This window comes from Eptatretus burgeri, chromosome 8 (assembly GCF_056783735.1).
Source record: "Eptatretus burgeri isolate ZD-2024b chromosome 8, Ebu_testis_v1, whole genome shotgun sequence".
NCBI lineage: Eukaryota > Metazoa > Chordata > Myxini > Myxiniformes > Myxinidae > Eptatretus > Eptatretus burgeri.
Genome location: NC_140968.1, coordinates 9,064,729 through 9,091,205, shown reverse-complemented (window position 1 = coordinate 9,091,205; position 26,477 = coordinate 9,064,729). Strand labels below are relative to the sequence as shown.

At 45.4% G+C, this 26,477-nt stretch overlaps 1 pseudogene across 1 annotated transcript in view; it reads right to left on the bottom strand.

Annotated features, from left to right (window-relative positions):
- Nucleotides 1-2,567: 2,567 nt before the first annotated feature.
- LOC147021055 (uncharacterized) overlaps nt 2,568-26,477 on the bottom strand; it is a 92,909-nt pseudogene continuing 68,999 nt past the window's right edge. The window contains exons 4-5 of the transcript XR_015061315.1: nt 2,905-3,661; nt 2,568-2,735 (exon numbers count right to left, since the gene is read on the bottom strand). The product of XR_015061315.1 is annotated as an uncharacterized LOC147021055 (transcript). The remainder of the gene's footprint in view (nt 2,736-2,904; nt 3,662-26,477) is intronic.

Below are 26,477 nucleotides of genomic sequence, written 5' to 3'. Positions count from 1 at the left end.
TCCAAAACTAGACGAGCTCCTATCCACCTGCAAGGCTTTCATCCACAGCTTAATGGAGTCCTACTCTTCTGTTGGGCTGGCTCCCATCTTGCTCTCCTTGAAGCCGTGGAAACAAAGGCTTTCAAGATCATTGGAATTTCTCACGATGAAGCCGAGTCGATGGGACAATCACTTCACCATAGCCACCAGGTTGGTGGTCTCCATCTTCTTCCAACTTATTTCTGGTACTGCACCCTCCACCCTCTCCATGCTTCTTCTCTCCGAGGTATGTGCAGGATGCACGCAGTCTTCCAGCAACCCCTTCAGAGTGAAACTGCGAAAATCCAGAACCACTGCTTTCCTCCACTCATGTGTTCCTTTTTTCCACACTGTCTTCAATCTGATTCTTCCCTCCACATCTTGAAGACACCTGTTCACCACAATCTCAAGTCATTACACATCCAAAAACATGATATTTTCTCCACCTGGTAAACAATCCACCACCACTTCCAACATTTTTGCTAATGCGTCAACTTGTCCACCCCTGACGTTGGCCCTGACCCCTCATCGTTACCTGCATACCTTATGTCAGTCTCCGTCTATTTTTCCCCTCCACCCTGCTGATGACGTTTCCCCTTTCAACTGCTGTTGCCTTTGCTTTGTTGTTTTGTGATCTTATTGGTGTCCGAGTTCTTTCTCCATGCAAACAAAAAAAGTTGAGGATTGAACGAATGTTCTCTTCCTTCTCAGGTGCAAAAGACATAGTGAATGAGTGAAGATCGAAAGACAGTGGGTCAGGATGAGAGGACTTAAAATGGTGTTTTCCAAGTTGAAAACTCGGAAGGGAAGATCAGGATTGGACTACCACTCATCCGTTGCCTTTTCTCCTTGGGATAGCTCATCCAATGCTCGAATGAAGTGATTGTGAAGAGCACCAGAAATGTGGGATGCTATCCAGACCAGGGCTTTTGAATTTTGGAATCTTGGTGAGTGTTTCATAATTTTCTGTTTGGCAATTATCACTTGAGGAATATCCTCTTGATGTTGCTTCTCTTTTCCAAGTTTTGGACCTGTTCCACCTTCTTGTTGTGTTCTTTTCAGTTTTCATCAATCCCTTTCCAAAAGTTGTTAATCATTTTCTGGGGTGGAGGGATTGCAACAGTCTGCTTCTATTTCCTTAGTTTTTGATTGACACTTCTGAGTAAATTTTCAAACTGCTGGAATTTGCTTCTTTCATTTACTTTGTTTGTTTGTTTGAGTTTTTTTTTCGACTCTCATTGGTTGTTATCTACTTTGGATTTAAAAAGGTGAGGGGAAGTTCTCCCAGAATTCAAAATCTCCACCTCCTTTTTGGTAGAGGATCATGATTCATAAACCAAATTGTGAAATGTCCTTCTTATACCCTCGTTCCAAGGACTATTTTCAAAATCTTCACTCCACCACTGACAGCCTCCACTTGAAGCTTGTTTGGAATGATATGCCCAGAGTGATATTCAAGTACTCAGTCAGGGTTTTCCTTGTCATTCCCCTCACTCCGACTCTCACTGGTATAACTTTCATTCCGACGACCACTGGTATAATATCAGCGTACTTCATTTTTGAGGTCCTCTTGACCTCATTTTTCAGAATCTGGTATTTTGTCATTTTCCTGATTTCTGTGGCACGTCGTCCAAAGTTATTGGGAACTGAAACCTCAAAGAAAAATGCTGACTTTTCCTTTTTGTGTTTGAGCACGATGTCTGGACGCAGTGCTTGTTTTGTGATGTCCATACTTCCTGATATTTTCTTCAAGGCAGCAGTGTGGTGTTCTTGATCTTGAGCATTTATGATTACTCGTTCTCCATCCCAAATAATTTCACCTCTTCTTTGCCATTCCAGTGAGCCTTCCTTGTTAATCTCTGTCATGTCAAGCTCTGCTTTAAATCTTCCTGCTCTTTAATCACTCCCATTTGTCAAAGTATATCTGCTGATATTTCTTTTTTTTTAATTTTCTTTGCAATCATCGGGGCTGCGATTGTTTCTGTTTCGTTTTCCTGTGTATTATCCATCATTTACACCTGTTTTTTGAAGTTTGTTGCAAAATGGAATAAGGATCCCTTTTCTGGTTTGGTGTTTTCTTGGTCATGTACAAATCTCAAAGGATAGACTGTTGAGCTTTCCACAAACTCCACTGGTCTGAGACACGATGTTCTCTGCACTTGGTTACACTCCATTCCACAACCTCCTCGTTCCCGTCTCGGTAAATACAACTACAGTATGTATTGGTTTTTGTTGAACATCTTGTGAATAGTTAGATGTTTCCTTGTTTTCGTCTAGAAATTGTTGATCTCCACATGTGGCCAGTTTATAATTGCACAGCCATATTGGAATACCGGCACTGCAAGTTGGTTTGTAGCTTTGGTTTTGTTCATTGGAGAGAGGGAAGACTTCAAAATTAGTCTTCTTCTGTGTACGTACTCTTTGCCGATTATTTTACGCATTTTTTTGTGTTGTTCCTGGGGCTTCTTTTATTCCGATGTATTGAAAGGATGCTTCGTTTTCTGGTTCGTGTATTTTTGTCTATTCTTTTTGTGTGGATTATTTGTACGTTCTTCTGTATGGATCCTCGTATGTATTTTCAAACTGCTGTTATGAGAGAAATCTTTATCACAGATAGAGCATTTGTGAGGCCGCTCTCCTGTATGGATCCTCATATGTATTTTCAAACTGCCTTTTTGAGAGAAAACTTTATCACAGCTCGAGCATTTGTAAGGACGCTCTCCTGTGTGGATCCTCATATGTCTTTTCAAACTACTGTGATGAGAGAAACCTTTATGACAGACAGAGCATTTGTAAGGGCGTTCTCTTGTATGGATCCTCATATGCTTTTTCAAACTGCCTTTTTCAGAGAAATCTTTATCACAGACAGAACAGTTGTGAGGACGCTCTCCTGTGTGGATCCTCATGTGCCGATTCAAATTTGCTTTACGAGAGAAACTTTTATCACAAATGGAGCATTTGTGAGGACGTTCTTCTGTATGGATCCTCGCATGTATTTTCAAACTGCTGTTACGAGAGAAAACTTTATCACAGACAGAGCATTTGTGAGGACGCTCCCCTGTGTGGATCCTCATATGCATTTTCAAATGGCCTTTTTCAGAGAAATTTTCATCACAGACCGAGCATTTGTAAGGACGCTCCCCTGTGTGGATCCTCATATGTCTTTTCAAACTACTGTGATGAGAGAAACCTTTATGACAGACAGAGCATTTGTAAGGGCATTCTCTTGTATGGATCCTCATATGCTTTTTCAAACTGCCTTTTTCAGAGAAATCTTTATCACAGACAGAACAGTTGTGAGGACGCTCTCCTGTATGGATCCTCATGTGCCGATTCAAATTTGCTTCACGAGTGAAACTTCTATCACAAATGGAGCATTTGTGAGGACGTTCTTCTGTATGGATCCTCGCATGTATTTTCAAACTGCTGTTACGAGAGAAATCTTTATCACAGACAGAGCATTTGTGAGGACGCTCTCCTGTGTGGATCCTCATATGTATTTGCAAATGGCCTTTTTCAGAGAAATCTTCATCACAGACAGAGCATTTGTAAGGATGCTCTCCTGTGTGGATCCTCATATGTATTTTCAAACTGCTGTTACGATAGAAATCTTCATCACAAACAGAGCATTTGTGAGGACGTTCTCCTCTGTAGGTCCTCATGTGTATGTTGATGTTTGTTGACTCTACACTGCATATCTTACATGTATAACACATTTGCCTTTCGATAACCTTTTTGGGTTTGTTTGATTCAATATTTATCTTTGTGTTGTTTTCACCAGCTGCACACTTGTATTTTGAGTCTTGTTCTTGGGATTGGATCTTCAAAATAGATATCGTCTTCATCGTGAAGCTGTTCCTGGACCGTATCTGCCCAACTGGACTTCTTGATTGTTCTACAAAAACAAACAACAATAAGGTATTTTCGAGACACTCAAAACTCAAAATATTGAGCAATTTCGAAAATTTTATGAACCATGATTTCAAAAGAGTCAATGTTAATTTTGTTTGTTTCTGCTCATCTGTTGCAGAACAGACAGTACTGCCGTTTGTCAAATGAACATCTGAATCTTCCTTTGCAGAAGCATATCTTAAAGTTTGTGAGACAAATGAACCACATTTGCAGGATAAACATCACCTGAAAATGATGAAGGACATGAAGTTGAAAACACTGCCACATGTAAATCCCATCAATAGGTAGTATGCAATAGATGTCACTTCCGCTGTTGGAACGAGGCTCAATAATGCTGCCACCATTACAGGAGATAACACGAGGCGTTTACAAAGAGAAAAATTACACATATATATATATATATATATATATATATATATATATATATATATATATATGTATATATATATATATATACATATATACATACATATGAGGCCCCGCGAGGAGGAGTGATGAAAGCGACATTTTTTTAATGACATGAGGATGATAGGCTCGAATGATAGGGTAAGGGTTAAAATAGTGCTATGTGGCATTAACTCTAAAATGGCCGATCTGTCCCTTTCGTCACTCCTCCTCGCGGTGCTATATATATATATATATATATATATATATATATATATATATATATATATATATATATATATATATATATATATATATATATATATATATATGAATATATTGTTGCAGTTCTCGGAACCGCCTGCCTCCAAGGCAATGGCACCCAACATATAGCGGTCGTGAGACAGTTATTCTGTTGTTGCGAATTCGCGCCCGCCGGCGTGCAGACGGCCACCTAAGTCGAATCGGGGCACGTCGCCCACCGGACGGACAATTCTGTCGTGACCCTCTCGGAACAACACCGGGAGCGAGTCACGGGTGGGGGTTTAACCCCACCACGACCGCGCCAATTGCCCACCCGCGCAGGATAGGGTCGCTCGCCAAATTCGATCTACCTAAGTTCCTGTGCGGATGGTCGACTGGGCGATGGTACTATGACACAGGCCGACTCGGAACACAAACCGCTTAAGCGGTCCGTTCCGTGCTTCAGTGATAACCGAGCGGTGTTATCGTCGGCCTTGATGGTTCCGATTAATTACCGGGATGTTGCACCCACTACGAACCCCTTTCCGTGATGCAAGATGCAGGGTCAATAAAATAGGAAAAGAGACGAAGCAGAGCAGGAACAGTTCAATAAGCAAGCATTTTTATTCACACACACAGACAAGCACGGACGGCACGTATTTACAGTCATACAGTAATGAAAAATGCACATATAGCAATTAAAACAAAAGAAACGATGCAGAGCAACAACCGAATATGCGTACACACGGCAACACTTAAACAATACCACTTGAGCCAGACTGGCGCCACCCACGGACATTCACACAAAAACCCCAAAGAAAAGAAAGAAAGAAGTCTCGACTTCCCTTTTGTGTCTGCTGAGTCTCTCTCCCGCGACCGTCAGCATGGTCGCGCCTGGCCCCTCCCCCTCTCGTGGCCGGCTCACCCTCTCCGGCACTCCCCGTCCGGACGCGCAGGTCCACCTCACAACGGGCGCTGCCGCGTATCCCGTCCGTTGACAGGGCCGCTCGCCAAGGCGCGGGCGCAGGACCTCTTCCCGAAGACCAACCAGACCACCAGCGAAGACGAAAAAGGAAGAGGCGGAAAAGGAAGCGGCTGAAGACGACAAGGCTCGCCCGTGTCCGTTGTTTATCGCGCGGGGTTCCGCCCTTCGCCCCGCCCCGTTCTCGGCTCCACCTTCCTTCGAGAGGGTTCCCGAAAAGGGCGTTCCCTCACGCTTTCCCTCCACCCCGCTCAGTTTTTGGCTCTTGGCCAGAGAATTATTCCCCTAAAAAGAGGCCCCTCCTTTACTTGCCCTCTGACCTTTGACCTGCATCACCCCTCCTCCACTCCGAAGCACGGGGAAGTCGAACGGGAGAAACAGGCGGGAAAACCTGCGCATCCTCGCAGTTCCCTCCTTTGCGCCTTTGTTTGTCGTTTGGAAGCGGACGAAGTGGCGAAGATGTGGTAGCGTAGATGGTGGCGTGGTTGCAGTGTGGTTGGCGCTGTGATGGGGATGGCGTGGTTGTTGAAATGTTGTGTGTTTGAAATAAAACATAGAAAAAGAAAAACGCCTAACTCCAAGCGTCGCAGCCCGGATGGATCACATAAATTCCCTCTATACAAAGGGTTTGGGCTAACCACACATGTACCTATGAAGATATCTCACCTGAGGGCCCTTTTTGGTGTAATGCGAATTTCCACAGCCGTAACACTATGAATGCACGTAAAGATAGTCCCTTCCCTTTTGTCTGGTGGGACAACAGGACGTGCATTGCTGGGATCTCACAGTTCGGTTTGCTTCCACCACCAACTTCATTTCTACTCTTATTTTCTTCTTATTTCTGAGGTAAATCTGAGTTTGGGTCCTCGCAGAGGCCAATACGTACATCACCAGGGCAGGGGGATAGAAAGGCCGTGGGGGCACCGGACGAGCATTGATGGCGCAGAACTCCCTTCCTCAAGCGATCCCTCAACCCAGCTTTTGCGGCGAGCTATACAGTATGCCCAGCAACTCGAGATTATCGTCTCGAGCTTCCGATGATCTGGGATGAGATTGCTGGTTGCATTGAAACAAATATCTCGGCGAGAGCACGGCTGGGAGCTTGGTGCCAACAGCTACAATGTCATTAGCCGATAATCGAAAAACAACAACTACGCAACGACAAAAACGATAACTACGGGACACAAGTGTGCAAGATACGGGCGGTGCGTACTTTTCAACCCATTTCTGGACCAATTATAGCGGCATTCTCTTTTCGCTCCATTTCTCCACCGGAAACTGGCATCGATATCCTTTTCATTCCAAACCTCCATGCAATTATTATATCCAAGCATTCCCCTCAAACCCTGACACAAATCGGTGTTGGCCCCACGCACACAATAACGGAATTGGGCGAAAGTGAGTGCTGACCACGTGGGCCATGACGGATCCACGCTCACTGGATGGAACGTGCTCAAAGGGGGACCCGCGCTGAGTTCGGGACACTTGATTATCGCACAGAGCAGGGCACGAATGGACACATCTTACCGTCTGTGCATGGGATTATTATAACACCGTACCGTCTATCTTCGCTGGCGGCCGCGAATGTTCCCCACAGATGAACGTCTTCCGACCTCTCCACCCGGCAAAACCGCGATCAGGCAAGAGGTGTGCTGCACAGTCCAGTCGCTCAGGCCGCGTGATGCATCACGAAGCCGGCAGTGATGTGCGCTCAACGCTGGCGCCCGGGCAAGCATGTGGGACGGACGCTGCCCTGAGTCGGTCGTAAGGGCATGGCCCGGGGGTTGTTGCAAGGCAATTCATGATGCGGAGTTTGGTGTGGGCGACTCATATAATGTCGTGGGGTGAGGTCTGAGTGGGACATTTTCAAGGCTCGGGGGTCACCTGGCTGGAAGCGGAATGTTGCCGTTTCGGGCCATCGTGGCCTGGCCGTGCAGGGGAGTAGGGCCAATCAGGGGGCCGATTCAGGTGATGGCGCATCGCTGAGGGGTGGCCCCCCACCCCGCACTGCGGGGTCTATAAGAGGTGGATCTTGGAGCCGTTCTCCCTCTCTGTCTCCGTTCATCATTGCCTGGACTCAGCCTCAACGTTGCTGACTTCACCTACCCACCTGGTCCTGCCTTCTACTCCATCCGATCGCTCTAGACTCCACCTTCCCAACTCAAGCACCTCTTTCACGCCGACAGTCACGTCTCTACGCGAGCTGCACGAAGCAAGAGATGACACGCCAGCTTTCGGGGTGGTATCGCATCACGGAGCATTCCCCCAAAACGTATTGGTGGTGCGTTCGGGCAATCAATTGTACAAAGTACCGAGAGACTGCAGCCTCAACTTCTTCTCCTTTCTCGCTTCAATATAAACTCTTTATCGGGTTTTTGTGTGTGTGTGTGCGTGTCGTCCTCGCACGTTTCCACATAAGTGAGATTGCAGAAGCTTATTATTATTATTATTTGTATTATTATTGCTATTATTTCAGGTCAAGTCTGCTCTGTGTCCACTTTTATAAGCTGGTTGTAATATTGCCGCACCTCTCAAATTTCCTTTCCCTGCACAACACACCCTCATAAACTATTCCCTGCACCACATACTTTTTTTTCCTTGCTTGTAAGTAAGTTATTATTATTAGAAATGTTCCCAGCTCATTTTTAGCTCGCCGGTTCGAAGAACAGAGAGCGACAGCGATACCCCCGGCGTGAGCGTCAGCGTGAGGGTGAAAATGTCAAAATATTTGGTGCAAGTTATTTTTTACTTTCGAATGTTTTTATCTTCCACACTATTTTTATACGCCCGATATATATATATATATATTATATATATATATATATATATATATATATATATATATATATATATATATATATATATATATATATATATATATATATATATATCGGGGCGTATTATGCGTCGTCCGTCCGTCCATCCGTCCATCCGTCTGTCTGTCTCTCTGTCCGTCCGTCCGTTCCTGTCCGCACTCTAACTGCCAAAGTTTGCAACTTTCACGTTTCATATTTCGTACGTAGGTACAGACTGTGGAGACAGAGTGTCGCGACATACGTTAGTCATCTAAAGTGGTTGCCATGGCAACCAGGATGCTGTTTTCCATCCGTTCCTGTCCGCACTCTAACCCCCAAAGTTTTCAATTTTCACATTTCATATCTGGTATATAGGTACAGACTGTGGAGTCGGTCTGTCGCGACATACGTTAGTTATCTTACATGGTTGCCACGGCAACAAGGATGCTGTTTTCCATGTCTGAGCACAATTCTGTATATACCTTCTTGTTCGGGCGTATATTGTGCTCACTTGCGCTCTTGTTACTGATTACAATATACAAATACATAAATTGCTTTAAAATTATTTGGATCAGACTTCACTGCAATGCTTTATAAAAAATATTACTTATAAGACGAGTCTTTTAAAACGATAAAAGTATAAACAGGCGAGCATTGGGTTGCTTTGACACCAACTCTGGTTGTCTTTTCCTGCATTAGATTCAGCATGGTCCGACTCCAAGCTTAGTGGGACTTTATTCCCAATGATCCGTTTCTTTTCGCCGGAACATCCTTGGCAGTGTCGCAAGGGGGAAAAAGAAATCTGGTCTCGGCTAAACACGGCAGAAGTCAACATGTGTCTACGAAAATCACACAAAATGTGTGAGTGTGGCTTCGTCTACCTCTCCAAATGAGCTCTCGACAGCTTAGCTCGTTTCTGCTACCAGTGCCCTGCCTCACCGTGCACCCACCCACAAAAAGGCTTGAACACCAATCGACGTAACATGGTCACCCCCACAAATCACGCACGTCAAGAACCAGGTACCGAGCAGAAGCAGCAGGAACAGTTCAACTGTCACCAAATGCTGTTGCTGCTGTCCCCAACTGTCAGGAGCTGTCACCAACTGTTAGTTAGATCTCGCACCAACTGCCAACAAGGCAGTCCTGCTGTCCTTTTGTGGGCGACCAGTGTGAGCAGAGCCTCAAACACGACTTCAGCCAAATCCAGCTTGCCGATTGGCGCATCGCTGCACATGACCTCCAACCGTCCATTCTCGTGGTCATTCTCTCCTGACCAAACGAGATGAAACTCCCAATTAATGCAGCTCACATCTGGCTCACATCGCCATGTTCAGGGTGCTGGACGAGCACCAGAACGCAGCCATCCGCCGGAACAACCGAGCAGAAACACGAAGCGCCCACAGAACATCAACATCAATTATCACCTCTTTGTCCAGCGCGACATGAAGAAGAGTCAGTTAGCATCCATAGAGCTGCTGAACAGGGTGTCGAACGCCGATGGAAAAAGGTGGGCATCAACATCAATGGAAAAAGGTGGGAGTTGAGGTAAATGATCCAAGTCCACAGCCATGTTTGACCGTCAGAATGAACTGTCAAGGAAAATCTTGCGGTGTGATGACTCAAATATCCTGCAAGTCCAATGTGAAAATGAAACCCAAAATAAAATGTATAAATAAACCGTGTATTTCCAAGTCAATGCGTCTTGATGGAAAGGGAATAGACAAGAATCTGTTGGGCGAAGAGCCATGTTATCATGTGCACGAACGATGAATACCGCTCATGCAGGAATGAAAACCGATATTAACATTACCGCCCTACATAAAAAAAAAAAAAACGGAGGAAAAACAGATCCCTGCAACTACAAAACAATCAGCCAACTCCCAATCATCAGCAAGGTGATGGAACCCTTCATTGCTTCAGACTTTAAATCCTTCCCCTTCACCAATGGCTTTATTTTCGATAATCAAGTTGGTTGCAGACCAGGTCACTACACTCTAGATATGCTGCTTCTGCTCTCCCAACAATGGACATGAAATCAGAGCCATATCCCTCGACATATCGCATGCTGTTGACACGCTCTGGCACCCTGCCCTGCTCACCAAATTCTCTTCCTATTCAAGGCCATCTTCACTCATGGCTCACAGACTTCCTCTCCTGCCACAGTCATCATGTGGCCCTAAATGGAGTTTTTCATCCCCTCTTCCTGTCCAGGCTGGAGTTCCTTAAAGCAGCATTTTGGGCCCTGTTATTTTTCTGGTTTTCAAATGATCTCTCCAACTTTCTAGAAAATCCTCTTTTTCTCTTTGCTGACGACTCCACCCTCTGATTCCACCATCTGTCATCCCTCAGACAGGAAAGAAGCAGCTTCTTCATTCACGGCAGATCGAGGTAAAATCACAAACTGGTCCAACAAGTGGAACATGTCTTTCAATCCAGACAAATCTCACACTCACACTTTGTCTCTCCGAAAGGACCGTTTGGAACCCCCACAACACCCACCCCCCCCCACCACCACCACCATCTACATTCTCAACAATCCTCTGGAAGAAGTCCTTAATGTCAAGCTTCTGGGTCTTACAATCTGCCATGATCTTTCCTGGGAAAGCCACATTTCCAACCTGGCCTCCAAAGCCATTTGTCGACTGGGTATCCTCCGTCGTGCAAAGTCCTTCATCGGCCCACCTGAGCTCCTGACCACATACAAAGCTTTTGTCCGCAGTCTGATGGAGTACTGTTCTCCCGTCTGGGTTGGTGCTCCTGCTTCTCACCTTTCTCAGCTTCATGCTGTCAAAACCAAGGCATTTTGGATCATAGGCATCTCCTTCGATGAGGCTGAGTCTTTGAGCCTGTCACTTTCTCACTGCAGGCAGGTTGGTGGTCTTTCTGTATTCTTCTGTGTCCTCTCCTCTCCAGTCTCCCCCCATGCTCTGTCTGTCATTTGTCCCGACCATATCTCCGCAGGGTGCTCAAGGTCCGCCAACAACCCCATTCTGGTAAAACTAGTTGCTCAGTTGTTCAGAAACTTCTCCAAATCTTTTGTTGTGCAGAGGTACACCCCTTTTTGCAGGTATATTTCCAAGTATTTTCAGCTGCTTTCAAAAGTTGGTGAGTCATTCCATGGTACAATCCTTATTTGGCAGGCATGCCACACGTCCAGGCCACCCGATGACTGTTGTCAATGGATTTTGGTGGGTGCGTGCCAAGAATCTTATGCAGATTAAATCATTTCAAAAGTCACTTGTCTGTGTTAATTCGAACCGTGATGTGCTGTGTTTGTTTAATTTGTTTTTTTCTCTTGTTCACGGCCTACTTCAGCCGGCCACTGTAAAATTTGGTCTCCCTTTTGTCTCCATAATTCTTCGTTTTGCTTCTTTCTTTCCAAATATTTTACTTCAACCTCAAAAGTGTCCCATTTCTTCTGCTCACTTCAAGGATTCACAAGGAATTAAGGCACAGGAGGAGGCCATTCAGCCCATCACACCTGCACCACACCAACACCACATTTAATCAATCTGTCGATACCCCTTTCCTTCATGTACAGCCTTATGGCTACTGCACTGGTACTCATTTCACCGACCTCGGAAGGATGACAGGCTGAGTCAACCCACTGGTGTTAATTCAGCGGGAAACAGGGCTTGAACTCAGGACCATAGGATCCCAAGCCACCACCCTAACCCAACACCAGGTAATTGTTGAAAAACTTCTTCAAAAGAAAAAATAAGAAAAGAATTCCACTCCATTGAAATCTCATTCCACTTGAATTTCCTTCTGCCTGTACTGTTTTATTCTCCATTCTTTCCCCCCATTTTCAAAAGCACTTCAAATTCTTCATTGAATAAAAATGCTTCACTTTGCTTGTTTTCCATGAAGAATACCCTACCTTCACCATCATATATTCCTCTTCTTCTTCTTCTTCTTCTTCTTCTGAAGAATATCGTTGTCCAATTTGGAATTGGAATCAACATTGCTCCACTTCATGTCCCCTCTTTCGACATCCCTCCTCACCCTATCCTCTCAATCTCTCTCCACACCCACCACCTCAATGTTTCGCATGAACCTGACCAACTCAAACCTTGCACATTACACCAACCCCATCAAAGCATTCCTCAAACCTTGCCCCCTCTTTTCCATATCCTTCAACATCATCAACTGAAACTTGGTACATGGCCATATGATGATGAGTTACATCACCAGTTCGGGTTTCAGGGCATTTCATCAATTTTCCACAGACTTATGCCCTTCTTAGGCTTTGAAAATATCACAACAGTAGGGGACATGCATTGCAAAGCAATTCTCACTCTTGTTGTAATGGTGTTTGGGCCATAACCAGGTTGTGAAAAGAGGGGTATCTTGACCTTGACATGGATATTAGGTGGGTTTTCTTTTGATTGATGTTGATGAATTAGTCTTTTCCCCAGTTACTAACATTCTCAGGTCTCATTCTAACACAGATGCCCAGGAATACCATGTGACTGCAGCTTGTGAATGAGACCCTTGTAACAACCTATCAAAAGCCTTTGAGATGTCAAGGGCTACAAGTCTGGCCTCGCCGCACTTGGCTGGGGCCTGGATCAAGTGTTCAGTTATGAGGGAAACACCATCACCAGTCGATCGGAAATGATGGAATCCATCCTGAGCATCAGTTCAGAGATTGTGGACTTCCAAGAAAGTGATAACCTGCTCGTCGATGAGGTATTCAAAATACTGTGCTCCTCATGGGAAGAAAGCCGATCGGTTGACATTTGGATGGATCAGATTTCTCCCCAGAGCCTTAAAAGGCAGGTACAACTGAAGCCAACTTCCAGAATGATAAGAAAACAAACTTTGAGAAGCATCAGTTGTACAGGTTTGACAGAACAGGAGACAATTCTGGCAAACATGTCTTCAGGACAATTGCAGGGACACGATCTGATCCAGTGGCTTTTAAAATGTCCAGCCCTTGGATGATTTTTCCCAACTATCTGAGGAGTGATAATAATAGTGGATACAATATTATTAATAATAATAATAATATTAATGCTCACACAGGTGGGAAAAGTCATTAACGATTGATTTTGGTCATCAAGTGTGGAGTTTGCAGGGAAACGCTGCATCACTGGAATTTCAATTGTCCAGTGAAGTACGATGCAAAACCGCCTCTTGGTTTCCCTCATTTACATTTTGTGTAATCTTTGAGAAATTGTTTTTGGATCACCAGACGTGTTCAAGAAAGGGTGTGTAAAGGTGTGTGTTCACGAAAGGGTGATTCATCTTTGGCACGTGTTCAAGAAAGGCAAATGTACACTTGTGTTGAAGAAAGTGTTCAAGATTTGTATTTTTTAATTTACCTCCACCACCGAAGGTGGACGGAGCTATGTTGTCACCCATGTTTGTCTGTATGTCTGAGAACAGAATACCTCAAAAAATTATCAATGGATTCAGACGAAACTTAGTTGGCAGGTTTGATGCAAGACGAGGACAAATTGATGAGATTTGGTGAAGATCCAGATCTGGATAAGAGAATTTCCAAAGTGATTCTTCACCATCGAGAGATGGGGCCAAAACCGATCCAAAGCACGATATTTCAAAAGGTTGTGGAAGAGTTTGCTCGGTGACAAGACTAAGCCGATTCGATTTTGGTTCAGGTCCGGATCCAGATCCGGCCTATCAGTGGGATACAAACCATAAACTTTTCAGTCTGGTGGACGTGTGCACTCTTCCGAGTGCCGTTGCAGATATATATTTTTTATTGAAGATTTATATTTGTTAATTGCACACATTCAAGAAAGGCTGATGGATAAAAGTTCAGGTGTGTCAAGGAAGGACTTCGTAGGATGCAGAATCTGCAGCTGGCTTTGGAGGTCAACTTTGAAATGTGGTTTGCCAAGAAAGATCACGGCTGACAGTGAGATCTCGTATTTTAAGTGACTGAACTTCCTCAAGACTATTGATAGGAAAGTGGACGGGGTAGGGAGGGGAGGCGGGGGAGGGGGAGGGGGTGTTCCTTATGAAGAGAGATAATGATCGTATCATATTTGTCACCAGGATTGAAAAACATACTCCAAGTGTTTCACCGTCTTGCGAATTTGTCAAGGTCTGGAGTGAGGGAAGATGCTGCAGGCAACCTTTCTGAAGAATGAGGGAAGTCACAACACAGGGTGAAGTCATCAGCAAATACACAAAAGAGGATTTTCCATCGAGTCAGAGAGATCATTCATGAAGATCCGGAATAGGACTGGACCTCGAACACTGCTTTGGGCACTCCAGCCTTCACAGGGAGAGGAGATGTTTCTTTTGCAGTCTGTGGCTGCTGGTTAAATCATTTTTCAATAATCGCGGCGATGCCGCAGATGCGCTGCCCATGTTACGAGGAAGCTGGTGCTCAACCCACTTGGTGTTACATCAACAGTTACATCAAATGTATTAACGAGCTGTGGGAAAAGAAAAAACCTGAAAGATGAGAGATTGAATGAAAATAGAAAATAATGAAGGGTTTCAATCACTGTATGCATGTTTTCAGTGGAACGGTACTTCATAAAAAAGTTGACAGTACGTTGAAAGAAATGAAGAGCTGGGAAGGTCGTGGGAAACCACCTAGTGTCAACCTTGCAAAGCAGCCAAGGACCTGCCTTCAGGCAGAGGATACAATTAATCAATTAAATCAAGCTTTTTCTCTTTTCTTTTTTTTCCACTCAATTGTTATCTTCTCGAACTCTCAACTCCCTTGATGGTGTGCAATTCTCGTGTGGATAGCATGCCTCCATTTCTGTTTTTCACATTTCTTCTTCCACTTTTTTAATTTCTCAATTCTGTCTCTCAATACCGATGTGTTGATTCGATTTGCACGGTCTGTATTCCTCGAATGAGACAATCAGTGCAAACCATCACCAGGCATTACACTTCATTTTTCCTCAGTTTCTGTGATATGTATTAAGGTTGACTCAATTCTGTCTGAAGATTCGAACGTATGGGAAAAAAACAACAAAAAAAAAAACGCATTAAGTTACATAATCTACATTTTGCGTGGAGAGAAAGACAGCTTGATTAGAAAACAAGCACTTTCCGCATCATGTGTAACTGGCACAGGTTTGGTGTGCCGTGCTTGATGGACACAAAATGGCTTCCAAATGAAAGTTTTTGCTCCTCCTTGTGTTCAGGGACTCTATTGGAAACACCACCCCCACCCCCCAACTGTGTAACACTCCGTATCATTTGGATAAACACCCCCAACACTCTCCCCACCCACTGCAACCATCAAGTGTTATGCCCATTGAAGAAAATGCTTGTTCCTTTATTGAAAATGTGTGGAAATGCTTCTTTTCCATCGTTTCTCTGGCATCAGCACCCAACGTGGTCTTCTTTATTTTCTCCTTCTTCTTCTTCAGCACAGGCACATTTTGGAAACCTGTCTCTCATGGAAATGCTGCTTCTGTCATCCATCCTCTAGTTGCTGCAACTCAACCTTGCTGCTGCAACTTTCTCAGTGCATTGAACAAAAATGTCATCCACCCATCCCCCGGTGTTCATCTCAGAAAGTTAAATGTGGCAATCTTGGGTAGTTTTTGCAGAGGTTGTCTGCACACAACAACCAAATCCTGTTCACATGATTTTGCAGTGTCAAACCCCTCTGTGTCAGAGCTCTCCCAAACATAGACTTCAAGGCCACGTCCTTCCTCGTGTCCCACTCTTTAGCATCCCTGCACTTCACGTCTCCCCTTTCTGCATCCCCTTCATGCCGTCCTCTCCAAGCTCCCCGCCAACTCACCCGTAATCTCATCTCCCCACTCTTCCTGCCCCTCTCAGTTTACCTCTCATCTCACCCTCTCCCACATTCCAACAATCCCACCCTCTTCCACCTATACCTTCTCAGCCGAAGCCCACTCAAAGCCTTCAACCCTGTCCCTCACTGTGTCCCTCAAACATCTGAGGCCTCCGCTCCATCCTGTCAGATCTCCCAATCCAAGCTGCAACTTACAGCCCAAACAATATCTGTTCAACAGAATCCTTTTTCCCATGGAATGTTTCTCACACTATCCATGCCTACACGAGTGGTAAACAAACTACTTCCGACATGCGGTTAATTAAAATATGCTGTTAAACACAGAACACTTTGGAATTGAATGTGAATCAGAACAAAAAAATGGAAAGTCTCATGGAAAGCAAATCCAACTAAGGGTAATCTCAGTTCCTTCCATAAAGCTCGGAACAAATGTGTGTCGGCGCTCGGGAGAGCCAGAAAATAACGTGATTCTCATCTCAAGTCTGAACTCTCAAACCTCTTTCCCTCTAATGTAATCATAAAATCTGTTTGTTTCTTATCAAATATAATCTAATCAAATCTGTTTCTGGTGAATGTTCCCCCTCCATCCCCTCCCTCACATCAAATAGCCGCACAGCTGACACTGCACGTGAAAAGGCTGAATGCCGAAACTGCGTGTTTGCTTCCAAATCTTGTGTCCCAAACCCATCGCTTTCTGGACCCACCTTACCCAATCGCACCCAACTGTCACTGGACTCTGTGTCCTTTTCTCCGGACAAGGTGGAGAGCTTGCTGTCAAACCTCGACTCAGATTCTGCCCACGTATCATAAAAACCTGCTCCTCTGCTCTTGCTCAACCTCTCCCTGTTCTATTTACCCTCTCATTTGCTCAAGGTCATCTGCTTGCAAATCAGCAAACATTCCCACTCTGCATAAAAAGGTCCAAAAACAGATCCCTGCAACGTCAGACTAATTAGCCTTCTCCCAATCATCAGCAAGGTTATGGAATCCATCATCACTTCAGACATTAAATCCTTCCTATTCTCCAATGGCTTAATTTCCAATCATCAATTTGGTTTCAGACAAGGTCACTCTACCCTGGATATACTGCTTCTGCTCTCACAACAATGGATGGAGATCCTCAATGCCACACATGAAATCAGAGGCATATTCCGAGACATATCACATACTTTCGATACGGTCTGGCACCCTGCCCTGCTCACCAAATTCTCTTCCTATGGTATCCAAGGCCATCTCCACTCATGGCTCGCAGACTCCCTCTCCTGTCACAGCCAATGTGTGCCCCAAATGGAATTCTCTCATCCCGTCTTCCTGTCCAGGCTGGAGTCCCTCAAGGCAGCGTTCTACACCCTGTTCTTTTTCTGCTTTTCATCAATGATCTCTCTGGCTCGATGGAAAATCCTCTTTTTCTCTCGACTGATGACTCCACCCTCGGCCGTATCATCTGTCATACCACAGATTGGCAAGCAGCAGCTTCTTCCCTCTCTGCAGATCTGGAGAAAAATCACAAACTGGTCAATTAGTCGACAGGTTTGGTGCATGACGAGGACAAATTGATGAGATTTGGTGAAGATCAAGATCTGGATACTAGAATTTCCAAAGTGATTCTTCACCATCGAGAGATGGGGACAAAACCGATCCAAAGCACGATATCTCAAAAGGTTGTGGAAGAGTTGGGATCGGTGACAAGAGTCAAACTGAGTCTTTGGACCTCTCTTCACAGGAAAGTTGGTGGTCTTTCTGTTTTCTGCTGTCTCCTCTCTGTTCTCGCACCCCCCCTCAAGAATCACCAAATTCTCTTGGTCTGGTATCCAAGGCCATCTCCACTCATGGCTCACAGACTCACTCTCCTGTCGCAGCCAACGTGTGGCCCTCATATTTCCGCAGAATCACTTCTCACCTTCATTCCACTTTTTTCTTGCCTTTGGAAAAAACTCCCACACTCTCTCTTCAATCCCATTCTTCCATCCAGGTCTTCAAAATACCTGTTCACCACCGCCTCCAATCTTACCCAATCCAAAAGCACAATCTTTTTCACCCCCGTAAATGCACCCCAAATCCATCTGTTTCAATCCAATTCCCTGTTTTCCTTCCCGAAAGTTCCCTGTCGTGCAAGGTTCTGAAAGTCCTTGTGGTGTCCATCTTGTTTACCCTGTCTACCCACCCCATCCCTCTCCCTTCCACAGTTCTCCGAATAGCTCTGTTCCCCACTGTTTTGCCCTTCCCTCTCCACTACTCTTGTCTCCTGCCCACCTTGTTGTATGGTGGTGTGTTTGCTCTCATTCGAGCCTCGACAATGCAGACACAAAAACAACAACATTCACTGTCAATCAAGAATCTAAACGTTTTCAAAACAAAATTGTTCCAAAAAAGATTCTTAAGTTGCAAGAAAAAACACATTCATGGTTGAATATCAAGGTACTTCTTGATATGCTCAGGTGTATAAAATAGTGACATACCAGACTTGGGTGTTAGTCCGTCATCCTGATCATGGAGGTTGCAGACATCACTGAAACGGATTCCACGGACACCAGGAATATTTTCCAGCTGCACATTTTGGAATCCAATAAACTTTTTGCAGAAACTGGAAAGTTCTTGAATTACATTCTCCAAGTTGATGAAGAGACTTCCCAACAGAGAAGAGCCTGCAAGCTGGAGAACCTGCGGCTTCAAAAAAGAATTCACAAACTTACAGAAGTCGGCATACATTGCAAATTTAAATTTCTCTTTGGCGAGAGAGAGGAGCTCTGTTCGCAATGCATCAGAGTCTGTACAAGCTTGAAGAACCTTCCGATTCTCAATTCCAAGAACATTGATCACTGCTTGGGCTGTTTCTGTTCTCAGACCTTGTGATTGGAGCCATTCCAAGAAGTTGTCCATTTCACCGATGACCTGCCAGGAACACAATGCTTATGTTAACAAAGGAATGGTTATTGGTTCACGAAAAAATATTTTCACGAAAAAAATAAGTAACCACTATATTCGTTATTGTTGTGTGTCTGTCTGTCTGTCCCGAGCATAGCTCCGTGGGTTTTGACCCGATCATGATAAAATTTTGGTGGGAGGTTTATATCATGATCTAGTTGTGTTTCCTGAAAATGGGAGTGGTGCACCCATTATGGGCGGAGCCACGACCAAAAAACATGTGTTGTTAGGGGGTAGCCGATTTCAATTTGCATCTTCTCCAAGGGGGTTTGTCGAATCTGACATGGGTTTCGCTATTTGGTTAGCCCAATGGCACCTGCATAGCCCCACGGAGCTCGATTTTTCATTTGCATCCCAAGGTCAAGGTCACAAGGTCACGAACTTAGAAAATTGCGAATTGTGTTTTTAGGGGGTAGCCGATTTCAATTTGCATCTTCTCTTGGGGGTTTGTCGAATCTGGCAGGGGTTTCAGTATTTCCTTAGCCCAATGGCACCTGCATAGCCCCACAGAGCTCAATTTTTCATTTTCGTCTCAAGGTCAAGGTCACAAACTTAGAAAATTGTGAATTTTGACATAAAAATCCATCTTCTCCGAGGGGTTTGTCGAATCTGGCAGGGGTTTCGGTATTTGGTTAGCCCAATGGCAAATGCATAGCCCCACGGAGCTCGATTTTTCATTTTCGTCCCAAGCTCAAGGTCACAAGGTCACGAATAAAATTGCAAATTTTGACATAAAAATCATACGACCGCCCAAACTTTGAGAGCGAGGATGACAATATTTTTTATACATAATGTTGAGGTCATTCCCCACCTAAAGTCTTGAAACCATTTTGCTCCATCTCGAACACTGGGCCCATGGCGCCCCCTTCAAATCTGTTTTTACGCTGATTTCATCAAATTATGGATAATCCAAGGAGTGCGAAATTCCATAGAGTCTAGATGATGTTCTATTGTTCCTGGAATGTTCCAGAGGAAGTTTTGCACCAAAGGTCATAATCCTTGACCTTTAAAGTTCACAAAGGTCAAATTTTCAAGTTGTGAGAATCGAACCGGCTCTTCCACCTTCTTCGACGAACTAACTCCATTAAGCTATAGCACGTATCCTGTTTTCTTATTTTAATGTCCACAACATTGTTTTGTGACCTTTTAAGGTTATGCAAAGGTCAAATTTTGAAAGTTGTTGAACGAAACCGGGTTTTCGACATTTTGCAGCTCATAATCTGTCACTCGTACCACATCATGTTGATCATTTTTATAACTTCGTCAAACATGATCACATTGTCTCATCCTTGACTTCTGAAACAATCTGCATCGTCAAATACCACTCGTGAACCAGTGTCGACTTCAGACTTGTACATGTTATTTTCTTTACTCTGTATTTTATCCAATCAATGCAGGGCTTTGCAGTTTGTTTGTTCACTCCATGTGAGCTTGCAGGATGGACTTGAGGTAGGCACACTGACCCCGAGTTGTCTTGCTTGAGTTTGAATCCCGACACGGCAATAAACTGTCACCATGGTGTTTGACAGATTAGGAAAGGGATCAACGTGTGTGCCGTCCTTCAGATGAACGTTCAACTGGGCATCCCCTCTCACAGCATTAGTTGGGAGACATTAAAGATCACATGGAGTCTTTCTCGAAGATGAGGCCAGCTATCACTTGCACGCTGACCAAATTCCAAATTTCTTCTTGAAAATACAGGGGGCACTACATCAGCGGCACAGCCACACTCACAGCAATGATGCAACCAGCAGGCACTGCAAACAAAATGAAAGATCCAAAAACTAAAGTGCCACCTCACCACTCCCACCCTCATTATTGTTTCATAAAGAAGCATATAATCAATGTCCATAGACAAAAACGGAAATGCATCAACAGTAACACCATGGCTCGACAAAACAAGGATAAAACAACCAGAAAAGCCATTGTGGGGAAGAACCTCTCTTAGCTTTGCTTCTTTCTCATTTCCCTTTCATGGACACCCAGCAGGATTTAATACAAAACCTGCCACAAAGGCAGAGGAGCTCCTTGTGAGCCAACAACCATACATATCTGGTGCCAACTGCATCTGCAGACATCCTCCTGCAGTTGCTTACCTTTCCTTGGACGTTGGTGGTGGTATCTGTACTCCGTCCTTCCACAAAACACACTGTCAAGTGTGTTGTGGAGGTGCTGAGGTGTCGTCCACCAGACGTGTCTCCTCAGGTTAATCTGAGGCATCCATTCGGTGGGGTGTCTGGAATGTCCTATCCTTAAGTGATGGGGATGGGTCAGGCATTTGCCTTGGGGATGGGCAGATGGAAGCCCCTGGAGTACAAGTGGAAAGTGGACGCAGTGGCGCACTGTGGCACATGCTTCCAATGAATGAATTAATGAATTTCCCTTTATACAGTGTGATCTCTATTGCTTCGAAACTGCAACTGCCACCACCCAGGAGCAGCCCCAGATGAACTGATGCCCCACGCAAGTCGTCGTCTTCGGAGCCCCCTTTCCATTTGTGCAACATGTGAATGCCTCATGAGGGGGTATGGGGTGGTGAGAGTCAGTCAGGGCAGGCAGTGGTGAGGGCAGTCAGGGTCGGCAGTGGAGAGGGGCAGTCAGGGCAGGCAGTGGTGAAGGGGTAGCAAGGTTCTTGTCATGGGATATTGTGGGATTGATGTTGTGTATTGTTCACCCCAAAACAGCAGATACCCACCCTCCTTTTCCCAGCCACCAAATTATTCGTTTCTTAACACCCTGGTGATATTCATTTCTTAACACCCTGGCACCTGCCCCACTTTTCTCATCCCCACACTCCCATCCCCCTCCCCAATCCCCTTATTAAATTGAGTCATGAGCTCAACGGATATATCTCATCTGAGTCGTGGTGTTGGTGTTGCACAGATGTGATCGACCAAATCTGAATTGCCACCACCTGTGCCAAATTTCGTTGCAATACCTGTTATACCTTCCTGGCTGGGTCACACAAAGCCAGCACCCCAGGCGGTCTCCTGGGTCACCTGCTCATCAATCCGGCCCTGGCCCCACCATCTTTTTCTAATAATAGGCTCTTGCTGTCTGTCTGTCTGTCTGTCTGTCTGTCTCATCCTGAAACACAGAAAAGCTCCTTGTAGAGAAAAAAGTGCTCCTGACCACATACAAAGCTTTCGTCCACAGCCTGATGGAGTACTGCTCTCCCCTCTGGGCTGGTGCTCCTGCCTCTTACCTTTCTAAGCTTCACGCTGCAGAAACCAAGGCAGTTCGGATCATTGGTATCTCCTGCGGTGAGGCCAAATATTTGGGCCTTTCACTCACCGCAGGCAGGTCGGCGATCTTTCTGTCTTCTACTGTCTCCTCTCTGGTCTGGTCTGGTCTCGTCCCCCCCCCCCATCCCCTCTCTGTCTGCGATATTCACCCCGGCCCCACCACCCCCATATTTCCGCAGGGCATTCAATATCTACCAGGAACCCTCTTCTGGTAAAAACTACCAAAATCAATCATCACAGCTCACCGTCACTCTTTCATTCCTCTATATTCCCACCTTTGGAATAAATTCCCACACTCTCTTCAACCCCACTCTTCCCTCCAGGTCTTCAAAACAGCTGTTCACCACCACCTCTTCTCTTCCCCCATCCAAAACCACAATCTTTTCCCCCCCTGTTAATTCACCCAAATCCCCCCCCCCTCATTCAAATTTGCTGCTTTGTGAAGTCCTGAAAGTCCCTGGAGTGTACATCTTGTCCACCCCATGTTCCCTGCCCCATCACTCTCCGTTCCACACATCTCCTAATGACCTAATGTCTTTGTTCCCCACTCTTTTGTCCTTCCCTCTCCCTCCCCTCTTGCTGTACATTGTTTGTTAGCTCTCATACGAGCCTCGACAACACTCCTTACTGTTGTGAGCCGGGGTTCGGTGGCGATAAACGACCACAAGGTGGAGCAGTCGAGTAGTCTCCCACCGAACACCCGGAATTTAGGTCGTGACTCTCGGACAACTCCGAAAGGTCAAGGGCCCTTTGCGGACCATGGTCGCCAATATTTCGACGAAGTGGGGTAGGGTTAATTGCCTAATTTCAATATACCTAAGTACCCACGACGTCCAACTACCGGGGAAAACCACACTCTCGACCGACTTTGTCCGAACTGAGTCTCTATCACCGACTCGGATCCGGCGTAACCGAGCGGAAGCCACCAAAGCCACGCCGGACCAAATTAACAATTTACGGCACGAACGGCCTTACTATTTCTCAAACCCACACCGTGCTGGGTCAATGAAAGAAAACATGAACAACAAACTGGAACATTTAACACGGGGGTTTATTTAAAAAGAATAATCGGGGAGAGGAGACACAGAGCAGAGTTATAATGATTAAAAGAAATGCAAACCAAGGAACGCAGGCACTGAACAGTTTCCACTTAAAGATGGGGCCCACGGACACACACACACAGACACACACACACACACACACACACACACACACACACACACACACACACACACACACACACACACACACACACACACACAAAACTGGATCCTATGGGTCTTTAGTCGGTAGAGCCGGGCCACCTCGTGCGGTCACACCGACCCAAACCACCATGGTGGGACTCGTACCCACAACCCGAAGTCCATGGCCCACGACCCTGGCTGCTCGGTAACCAGACTTGCCCACCAAAGGACCGCAGACCGCTCCAACCTCGACCACGACCATCTGCAGAGCCCTCGTCGACAACCACTGAGCCACGACGACAGACCGCTCGGCAATCTCCATGATCTCCTCTCTTTGCTGAACCCTGGTGCTGACCACCACTCGACTCTTCTGAGGTGGGAGGGGTCTCTTCTCCTCGCCACTCGCCTCCTGATTGGACGAGGGGTTGTCGGATGACTCGTGGTCACCTCCCGATTGGCTGGGGCGTGTGTGTCATGCTCGCCCTTCACTCATTCGCTGGAGGAAACGTCCATGCCCTACCTTGGGGAGAGCCTCGATCCGAAGCGACGGAGGCTCCGCCCATGTCCTCAGCCAAAAACACATGGGCAATGGTGACGGGGTCGAGTGTGGATCGGCGTCGCTGTTGTTGTTGTTGTTGTTGTGGATGTCATAAAAACCGAACTTAAAAATCACTCGTAGCGCACACACGAAATTCCCATTAGACATAGGGGATGGATTCTAACGACAAAACACGTACTTATCGAAATAACTGTACTACGGGGACTCTGGCTGTTTGTGTGCACAAGGTTTCCAAATCCGTAACAATACATCCATCCACACATACAGACATACATACATACATACCGATGCAACAAATGGGTGAATATAAACACATATATTGAAGTGATGACACATATTATACACACACCTGGAGGGCTCCGTTCCACCTTCTGAAACCCACATGTGGAGAGAAGAACAAACAAACATCTCAATTTACTTTTACTTGAACTTTCTCACAGATTCATCATGAATTTACACTTTCCGAGAAGATAAATATCCTGTTCAACAAGTCCTACACCGTCATCTCACAAGCTCGATTTGTACATGGATGGGAGATGTTTCGGAACCTGATGGGGGGGGGGGGCAGGGCCAGCCTGATTGGGGGCAGGGTGGCGGGGGCCAGCCCGATTGGGGCAGGGCGGCAGTAGCCAGGCTGATTTGAGGAAAGGCAGCGGGGGCCAGCCTGATTTGGGACAGGACGGTGGGGGCCAGTCCGAATGGGGACAGTGGCAGGGCGGCAGGAGCCAGGCTGATTTGGGGAAAGGCGGCGGGAGCAGTCCAGTTGGGTCAGGGCGGCGGGGGCCAGCCCGATTGGGGGCAGGGCAGGGGCCAGCCCGATTGGGGGCAGGGCGGGGGGCAGTCTGATTGGGGGCAAGGCGGCGGGGGTCAGTCTGATGGAATGTCGGTGGAAGGTTAACGAGGAATGTTACATTTTAGACCCACACGATCTTTTTGAGTTTATAGATTATTAATCAGGGTTTTCATCACCATTCAGATTACGAACGTTAAAAATCCCACGGAACAGGTAAAGTCGGTAATCGAACCTTGTTCCCTCGTTTCTCCTCATTTCGAGATCAAATTGTATATAAAAGTCAATTATAAAAGGTTTCTGGAAGTTTTGTTGTTAAAAGGAATGAGGTTTAATCATCGATGAAGGAAGTTTCGTGATGATGTGATTATAACACAATGTGGTGAATAAAACAAAACGAGTGAAAAACACCTCATTAAATTAACAATCAAACACCTCAACAAACATTCAATAAAAACTCCTTTAACTTTCCTTCATCGACGTCGTCAAGAAACATAAAATTATTTTATATTTAAATTCCCGTTTTTATTGTTAAATAAGAATTCCCAAAATACCTCTTCCCATCAGTCCCGTCCCTTCCACGAGGATCTCGGTTCGAGGATCTGTACGAGGTTTACAGGAACAACGACCCGGAAGTTCTTCCTCGTCCTTTCTTCTTCTTCTTCTTACTTTTATTTTAAATGATGCTTTCAGAGCCAGTTGTCTTTCTCTCCACACTTTCTCTCTCCCCCCCCCCTCTCCACACACCTGAACGTGATCAAAATTGTTTATTATCCCATTGAGTGTAAAGATATTTAAATATATTTCCCAAACTCCTTCAGGAATTTTAGTTCCAGCTCCCAGAGTTGAGGGTGAATCTGTGTTCTTCTTCTTCTTCCTCCACGTGATCACTTTGTCCTTTTCATCGTTGATCTCCTCCATCGTTGTTAACCGCTCATCTCCCAGTTGGAATCATTTGAACAATTGAAGCCACAGATCGGCCATGTTACCACTCCATTCAATGTTCATGGTGCACGGGTGATCCCTCTTTGTAATTTCCTTTCGTTCGGTTTCTATTCAATCATCGATTGACATGAACGTTGTGGGTACAAACTCCCTTTCACGTCCATTAAGTCGGTATAATTTACCTGATTTAACGTTGTGATTTTACCTGTGGGATTCCGTTCCGGTTTACCCTCCGGTTCGGGTGATTACCGGACGTGACGTCATCTGTAATTCGTGAACTGAAAATAAATAAAATGCTCATCGCCCGTAAAAAGTGAAGCCTCCGTGAGCTCGAGGTCACGTGACCGGCGCCATCTTGGTCAGCACGACTTGACTGACTCGTGTCGTGGATGGAACTCGTTTTTCACACGTCACAGATTTTACAAAGCACAGATCACAGTGCAAACAAGCTTTCCCAAATCTCTCTCCATCAAACGATACCGTCAAGGGAAGGATCGATGAAATGTCTTAAGACAAAGATGAAGTTCTCGACCAAGTAAGAGCTTCTCCTGTATTTGCCATCGAGTTGGACGAAATGACTGTTGTTACTCAATGTTCTCAGCTTCTGATGCATGCTCGTTTCGTCTCAGGCAATAGTGTAAAAGAGGAAATACTCTTCTGCCATCCCATGGAAAGTTATACAACAGCAACAGATATTTTTCAAGTGGTATCAAACTTCTTCCAGGAAAATCAACTT